Source organism: Chiloscyllium plagiosum, chromosome 8 (assembly GCF_004010195.1).
Source record: "Chiloscyllium plagiosum isolate BGI_BamShark_2017 chromosome 8, ASM401019v2, whole genome shotgun sequence".
Lineage (NCBI taxonomy): Eukaryota > Metazoa > Chordata > Chondrichthyes > Orectolobiformes > Hemiscylliidae > Chiloscyllium > Chiloscyllium plagiosum.
In genome coordinates this window covers 34,246,574-34,255,611 of record NC_057717.1, presented here as the reverse complement: position 1 = coordinate 34,255,611, position 9,038 = coordinate 34,246,574, and the positions used below count along the sequence as shown (strand labels likewise).

At 45.4% G+C, this 9,038-nt stretch overlaps 1 long non-coding RNA gene across 2 annotated transcripts in view; it reads left to right on the top strand.

Moving 5' to 3' along the window:
- Window positions 1-704: 704 nt before the first annotated feature.
- LOC122552409 overlaps window positions 705-9,038 on the top strand; it is a 14,320-nt gene continuing 5,986 nt past the window's right edge. For both annotated transcript variants that reach the window (XR_006312371.1, XR_006312370.1), the window contains exons 1-2: window positions 705-744; window positions 5,871-5,977. This is a non-coding gene — a long non-coding RNA (uncharacterized LOC122552409). The remainder of the gene's footprint in view (window positions 745-5,870; window positions 5,978-9,038) is intronic.

Below are 9,038 nucleotides of genomic sequence, written 5' to 3'. Positions count from 1 at the left end.
AGTCTGAGGCTGGTACTGTTCACCAGTCAGACTGTCAAGGCAGGCAAGAGCAAGTCACAGAATGAGGTACGACGGACCAGTTGCACTGCATTTATTTCAGTGCAAGAGACCCGACAGGTCAGGCAGGTGGGCTCAGGGTATGGTTTTGAACATTGCACTGGGATATTACAGCAATCACAGAGGCATCACTCAGGGATGGATAGGACTAGCAGCTTAATGTTCCAGGGTATAGATGCTATAGCAAGTATAGAAAGGGGGCAACAGAGCAGGGAGAGAGGTGTTTTTGATTAGGGATAACATTATGGCTGGGCTTCGGGAGGATATTCCTGGGAGTACCTCCAGGCAAGTTATTTGGTTGGTACTGAGAAATAACAAAGGGATGACCATTTAACTGGGATTGTATTATAGACTCTCTCCCAATAGTCAGCCAGGAGACCTCAGTTATCTGTAAGAATAATATGGGTGCAACGATAAGGGGTTTTAACTTTACCAACATGGCCTCGGTCTGCTGTAGAGTTAAGGGCTTGGATGGAAAGGTATTTGTTCAGTGTGTACGAGAACATTTCAGATTCAGTTTGTAGGATGTACCTACTAGAGAAGCAACAAAACCTGACCTGTTTTCTTTATTCATTCACAGGATGAGGCGGTCACTGGCTGGGCCAGCATTTATTGCTGCGTTTACCCAGAGGGCAGTTAAGTCAACCACGTTGCTATAAGTCTGGTGTCACATGCAGACCAGACCAGGTAAGGATGGCATTTTCCTTCCCTAAAGGTCGTGAGTGAACCACATTGGTTTTTCCAACAATTGACAATGGATTCCGTGTTGTCACTAGATTATTTTTTTCCAGATATTTATTGAATTCACGTTCCAAAATCTGCCGTGATGGGATTCAAACACGGGTCCCCAGAATGTTATCTGGGCCTCTGGATTAACTGCCTAGCGATAATTTCACTCCGTCATCACTGCCACTTCGGAAATAAGGCAGGGTGAGTGACTGAGTTATCAGTGGGGCAGCGCATCAGCACCAAAGATCCCACAGTATTGTGGCTCAGTGGTTAGCGCTGCTTCCTCAGCACCAGGGACCTGGGTTTGATTCCAGCCTCAGGCGACTGCCTGTGTTCAAGTTGGCACATTCTCCCCAGTGTTTGTGAGGGTTTCCTTCGGGTGTTCCAGTTTCCTTCCACAGTCCAAAGATGTGTAGGTTAGTTGGATGAACCACGTTAAATTTCCCATAGTGTCCAGATGCAGTATATGATGTTTTGGGATGTGCAGGCAAATCTCTGCTTGATGTGAAAAGATCCTTTTGTTGTCTTAGACAGAGGTCAGAGGGAGGTGTGTCCGCACGTTTTACATCTCCCATGGCGGCAATGGACGGTCAAGGGTGTGGACATGGGTTGGTGGGAGGGTGTGGACCGAACATGGGAGGTGCAGAGGGAATGGTCTCTGCGGAACACAGATAGGGTTGGGAAGGGAAATATGTCTCTAGTGGTGGGGTCTGACTTTAAAGGTAGCAGAAATAACAAATGTGAATGCGCTGTATCTGGAGATTAATAGGGTGGAAGGTGAAGACCGCAGGGTTATATTCTTTATTGTGGCTGGAGGGGTGGGGTAAAGGCGGAGGTGCGGGAAGTGGAGGGTATGTGTTGGAGGGCATTGTTGATCAAGTCGGAGGAAAATTGCGGTCCTTGAAGTCGGCCTTTCTGGGATGTCCTGGAATAGAATCCAAAGAGCTTAAACAAATATATCACAGACAAAAGATTAACTGGACCAGAGAATAGGACCCCTTAAAGGTCAACAAGGCTGTCTATGGAACCACAGGGAGTGCGAAAGATATGCAATATTTCATTTCATTTTTACTGGAGAAGTATATGGAAGCTCGAGAGTTTGGAGAAATAAACAGTGATAACTTGAAAAGTGTCCATGTTACAGAGGAGGTGGTACTGGATGTCTTAAATCGCATCTAGGTGGATAAAGCCCTGGAACCTGATCAGGTGTATCCCGGAACTTTCTGGAAATCTAGGGAACTAATTGTTGGGCCTCTCCTAAGGTATTTGTATCGTTGATAGTGACAGGTGAGGTGCCATTATTTTAAAAAGGTGGTAAGGAGAGGCCATGGAACAAGAGAACAGTGAGCCTGAAGTCAGTGGCAGGCAAGTTGTTGGAAGGAATTCTGAGGGACAGGATATCCATCTATTTGGAAAGGTAAGGAATGATCAGGGAGAGTCAATGTGACTTTGTACATGCACATTCGTGTTTCACTAACTTGAGTGAGTGTTTTGAAGTGACAAAGAAAATTGATTAAGCCAGGCGGTGAATGTTGTTTATATGGACATTCAACAAGGTTCCACAAAGCAGACTGGTTCGCAGGGTGAGATAACATGGAATGCAGGGAGAGCAAGCCATTACAAAACTACCTTGAAGGTAGGAGACAGAGAATGATGGAGGGTTGCTTTGCGGACTGGAGGCCTGTGAGCAGCAGTGTGCTGCAAGGATGGATATTGGGCCCTTAAATAAATGACATGGATGTGAATATATGAGGTATAGTCAGTAGTTTTGCAGAATACACCAAAATTGGAGGTGTAGTGGACAGTGAAGAAGGTTGGTTCAGAATACAACAGGATCTTGATCAGATGGGCCATTGGAGCAAGGAATGGCAGATGGAGTTCAATTCAGATAAATGTGAGCTGTTGTATTTTGGAAAGGCAAATCAGGGCAGAACGTATACACTTAATGGTAAAGTCCTGGGGAACATCTCCCTGTTCTTGGAATAATGTTGAGAAACTTGAAAGGGTTCAGAAAACATTTGCAAGGACATTGCCAGGGTTGGATGGTTTGAGCTATTGGGAAAGGCTGAACAGGCTGGGACTATTTTCCCTGGAGAGTTGGAGACTGAGGGGTGATCTTATAAAATTATGAAGGGCATGATTAAGGTGGGCAGTCAGGGACCTTTTCCCAAGTTCGGTGGGTGCAGAACTAGAGGGTACAGGCTTATGGTGAGAGGGAAAAGATTTAAAAGGGATCTAAGGGGAATCTTGTTCATGTTAAGGGAATTGCAAGTATGGAATGAACTGCCAGATGAAGGGGTGGAGGCTAGTACAATTGCAGCATTTAAAAGTCATCTGATTGGGTACATGAAGAGGGAGGATTTAGAGGGATAAGGGTGAACCGCTGGCAAATGGGACTCCATTAACGCTCTCCGTTATTGGTCAATGCATTGAATATAGAAACTGGGACGTCATATTGTGGCTGGACAGGACATTGATTAAGCAACTTGTGGAATTCTGCTTTCAGTTTGAATTTCCCTGTTCTGGGAAGGATGTTGTGAAACTTGAAAAGGTTTGGACAAGATTTACAAAAACGTTGCCAGGATTGGAGGATTTGGGCTACAGGAAGAGGCTGAATAGGCTGATGAGTCAAAGACTGAGGGGTGACTTCATGGAGATTTATAAAATCACGAGGGGTGTGAATAAGGTGAGCAGTCGGAGTCCTATTTCCTCAGGTTAGGTGGGTCCAAAACTAGAGCACATGGGTTTAAGTTGAGAGGGCAAACATTTAAAAGCGATCTAAAGGGCAACGTTTTCAAGCTGAGTGTGTTGTGTGTATGGGAGGGGCTACCAGATGAAGTCGTGGAGCCTGAAAAATCACAACATTTAAAAGGCTTCCAATTGGGTACATGAAGAGGAAGGGTTTTGATGGATACAGGCCAATAGCTGGTAAATAGGAATCCATTAGTTTAGGATTCCTCGTTGGCACGGACGAATTAGACCAAAGGTCTGTTTCTTTGACAATAAATTAAGATGCATTCCTCTATTTTGTGGAGAGCTAGCTGAAGCACAGATAATTATCCTTGGAGCTGAGAAGGTGAAGCAGTGATTTCGACCTGGTGCAGATTTGATTCCAAGGTCTTGAATTTGCAGAGAGAGAGAGAGGAATTATTATCACTGTCACAATTTTTAGTTACAACTTTCAAGAAATTGGAAAATAATACAAGGTGAAAATGTGAACACTATTTTACTCAGTAAGTTCTGAGCATCTGGAACAGTCTGAACGACACAGATTCAGCAGGTATTCTGAAACAGACTTGAAATTTTACTTTTAAGGAAAGATTTGGGGGGCTATCGGCACATGGGAGGGGACTTGGGACAGAGGGAGAGAGTACAGCCCCAACGGGCTGAATAGCCCCCAGGCCCTGTGCTCTGTGATACTGCCCCATTCACTGTGAATGATGAAGCTCATCCCCGGGCAGAGAGTGGGATTAGCCCTCCACCCTCATGGGGCCCGGCTGATTGACGGCAGCTCCAGACCAATGGGAGGAGAGTCTGTGTGGTCCTGCAGCCAATGGGAGTGAATGAGGGGTGTGGCCAGCAAGACAACACCTGTCCATGAGCTGTGCAGGTGCAATGTTTACTGGGTGGTGTTGGGAGAGACAGCTGTTGAACCTGAATTACAAACTCCTGGTAAATTAAAACCAAAAGAACTGCGGAAGATGTAAATCAGAAACAACAACCAGGAGGTTTGATTAGATTAGATTACATTACAGTGTGGAAACAGGCCCTTCGGCCCAACAAGTCCACACCGATCCGCCGAAGCGCAACCCACCCATACCCCTACATTTACCCCTTACCTAACACTACGGGCAATTTAGCATGGCCAATTCACCTGACCCTGCACATCTTTTGGACTGTGGGAGGAAACCGGAGCACCCGGAGGAAACCCACGCAGACACGAGGAGAACGTGCAAGCTCCACACAGTCAGTCGCCTGAGGCGGGAATTGAACCCGGGTCTCTGGCGCTGTGAGGCAGCAGTGCTAACCACTGTGCCACCGTGCCGCCCAGAAAAGCTAGAAAAGCTCAGCAGTCTGGCAGCATCTGTAAAGAGAAATCAGAGTTAAAGTTTAAGATCCGGTGTCCCTTCCACAGAACAGATGTTACTGAGAAAAAAAAGTCAGTTTATGTGCAGAAGAGGGGGGAGGATAAAGGAGTAAAAGATAGGTGGGGCTAGAGTGAGAAGAACAGTTGGATAAAGGATAACGATCTGGCTGGGGGAGAGTGATTAGCTGTTAATGAAGACTGTTAGTGGCTAATCATATGTAGTGTGTAATGGCAGGCTGTGAGAACAAGGACTGGTGTGTGGGGTAGGGGGCTACGACATGCGGTTGTTAACCTATGGTTAGCCACTAACTGTCTCAAGTATAAGCTGTTGCCCACCTATATCACTCCACGATTGGAGCTGCCGAGGACACAAACCTTTGGAATATCCTCCCGAACCCCCTCTGTCCGCCTGAAAGATGTATCTAAAAACCGTTCTCTTTAATCAACGTTTCCATCATTCGTGAAGCATTTTAGGAGATTTGTCAATGTGAAAGGCTCCATACAATGCAGGTAGTTGTTGTTATTGTCTGACATCAGGTGAAACAGGGATGAGCCCTCTCTCTCTTACACCTGATGAACAGGAGCAAAAGCAGGAAGCACTGAGCATGCTCCAACCCACAATGGGCCCCGGATTATTGATGTCAGCGCAGGACCAATAAGAGTGGGGGAACGGGGGCTGGAGGTGCTAGTTGGTCCTTCAACCAATCGGAGTGAATGAGGGGCGGGACAATACTCAACCACGTGATAAACTTCACTGCCAGCACTGTTTTGATCTGACCAAGGCATTGGAAAGTGTGAAGGTGAAGGGCAGGGGAACGGAAAGACATATTGACCAGGAAGAGGAGGAAATTTTCATGGTATGGGATAAGAGGTTTTACAGAACTTAGTGCACATTGTAAAACACAAATTTGAAAATCCCAAATTCTGCACCATTTTCCCTCCCTATAATCCATTTTGCACTCCTTGAAATATCAACTGTGTGTTTCTCCCTCCACAGATACCATTAATCAGTGCCAAAGCCCCATTGCCTGTGGAGAAGGTGATGTTTGACCTCCTTGTACAGCTGCAGTTCGTGTAGTGAAGGTGCTTCCACAATGTGTTTGGGTAAGAGCTGTTATAGATTATTCACTCCGCGACAGTGAAGAGTTGACAATATATGTGCAAATCAGCAACAGTTTTTTTATCATGTTTATAATTTCACAGATATACTATTGAGAACTTCTGACATAAGGCCACAGATGGGGATATTAGGTCAGGTGATCAAAAGAATTGCCAAATAAGCAGGTTTTCAGGAATACCTTAAAGTAGGAAAGCAGGTCTGAGAGGGTTAGGGTGGGAATTACAGACCGTGTTGCCTTGGCAACAGTAGAAACAGCCAGACAATTGAAGCAATGAATAAACACATCGTTGGGAGTCTGAAAGAAAATGAATTGTCGGGGTCTCACAGGTTGTGTGGTGCAGGGAGACAGGGATGTTCACAGCCAGGAATTACATCAAGGGTGAGAATTTTAAATTGTTGCTTGTTAATAGGAGCCTTTTGATAGATCAACAAGTTTTGGTACAAGTGAGCACTTGGGCAGTAGGGTTTTAGATACTCTGGAGATTGCATGTAAGTTGAATGTGGGAGGCTGGTTAGGAGTGTATTTGGATAACGAAGTCTGGAGATAACACAGAGATGGACGAGTATTTCAGTAATTGAGCTGAGACTAGGGTGGAGTTGGGTGATGTCACTAATGTAGAAATAGTGCTTTTGGAGTTGGGCTACTCCTCCTCCTCTTCACTCCCCCTCACCAATTCACAGATATTGTTCCTTGTTCTATCTGTCTGTCTTTTCTGGTTATGTCCTTCTCTCCCATTCTGCTACAAACTAATATTTGACCCCACCGTTGTTGCAAAAACCTACTCCATCCCGACTCTCCCTTTCGTTTCTGAATTCCTTGTATTTGGTGTCCCTTAAGGATCTCTCCTTGGTCCCTCCTGTTTCTCACCTACATACTGCCAGGAGGTGACATTGTCCAAAAGCACCGTGTTAGGTTTCACATGTACATTGACAATGCCCAGCTCTCCCTCCCCATCATCCCTCTCCATTACTCAGTTATCAAACTGCTCATCACACTCCCACTATGCGATTGTCTGCAATTTCCTGCAACGGAACGTTGCAATGGTTAAACCCATTGCTTTCAGTTGCTATTACAAATTAGTTTCCCTTACTGCTGAGCCTCTCCCTCTCCCTGGGAACTGTCTGAGGCAGAACCACACTCTTGACAATATTGCTCTCATATCTGACCCCAAGGGGACCTTCTGATCAGACATTTACACAATCACAAACACCAGGAATTTCAATCTCTTAAATGTTGTTTGTCTCGACCTCACTCCAGCTCCATTGCTACTGAAACCTCTGACTCGTGTCGGTGTTGTCTTAAACTTGACAAATCCAAAACAGAACCCGTGATTCCGTGACTATCCCAGAATCTGGTTCCAGACTCCCTCATGATGGGAAACATCCGCTCAGTATTTACCCTGTCAAACTCCTTGAGAATCCTACATGTTACAATGAGATCCCCTCTCATTCTTCCCAAATCCAGTGAGTAGAGTCCCAACTTCTTCAGCCTTTTCTTAAAAGATAGTCCCTGCAAACCAGGGTTCATCCCAGTCAATTTTCTGTGAAATGCCTCTGGTGAAATGATGTATTTCCTTAAATAAAGGGACCAAAACTTCTGTCATTACTCCAGTTGTGGTCTGACTCGCACTTTATAAAGTTCCTCTCAGGTATATACTCCAAACAACTCCCTTTAAACTTGCACAGATGTTGTTGGAAATGCTCAGCAGGTCATGCAGCATCTGTGAAGAAAAATCAGTTAAAGTTTTGGATCTGATCACCCTTCCTCAGATACGTTAACTCTAATTTCTTTTCACAGATGCTGCTAGACCTGCTGAGCTTTTCCAGAAACTCCGGTTTCTCTTCCTGGTTTACAGCATCTTCAGTTGGTTCGGTTTCCATATCCTTTAAACTTGCCATCTCTATTCTAGAATTTGTCATTTCCACCTTGGAAAAAAGATTCACATTTGGTTGGACTCCCCTCCTCTGGGGAAAAAATAAACCATGACTAGTCACCCTATCATTGCTCTTCATAATTTTTTAAAGTTCAATGAAGCCACCTAAAATGTCCATGCTGCAGGGAAATAGCCTCAGGCTATTCAGCCTCTCCCTATGGTTCAAATGTTCCAATACTGGCAACACCCTAGTAAAACTTTTCTGAACTCTTGCAAGTTTCCCAACATCTTTCCTATAGCAGGGAGACTGGAATTGAAAGCAGTCTGGCGATTCCAAAAGTGACCGAGCCAATAAACTGTGCAACCGAAACATGATCTTCCCAACTCCTATCCTCAATGCACTGCCCAATAACAGCTAGCATACGGCACACCACCTTCACCGACCTGTCTACCTTCAACCACACTTTCAAGGAACTATCAACCCACACTGCATGGTCTGTTTATCTGTCAACACTTCCCAGAAACTTGTCATTAAAAGTTTGAGTCTTATTCTGGTAACATTTTTCTGAAATCAGGGAGATAACAATTGAATGCAGTATTCTAAAACTGGCCTCACCAATACCCTACTCAGCCACAACGTAACCTCCTACCCCCTATACTCAGTGACAGAATCCCTACAGTGTGGAAGCAGGCCTTTCGGCCCATGAGACCATTCCAATCATCGGAACAGCATTCCACCCTAACTCTGTAACCTGCCATTTACCAAAGCTAATCCAGCTAACCTGCATGTCTTTGGATTTGTGGGAGGAAATTAAGAGCACCCAGAGGAAGCCCACGCAGACACACAGGGAGAATGTGCAAACACCACACAGAGAGTGGGAATTGAATCGAATCAGCACATTCCATTCAATGTTCGTATCCCAAATGCCACGTTCAGCACCTGATCTCGCTGAAACTCTACTTTCCAAGTACTATACAGTTGTTCTGAGCCCTTCAGAGGGAATTAAGGTGAGGAGGAGAAAACAGGAACAAGGTTGAGTTTTAGATCTATAACATAACTCTTCATCTTCCCCCTCTGTTCCCCCCGAGTCCCCAGCTCTGTCTGCTTCCCCCCCGCCTTTTCCCCCACTCTGTCTGTCCCCCTCCCTCTGTCGGCTTGTTGTCCGCCCCG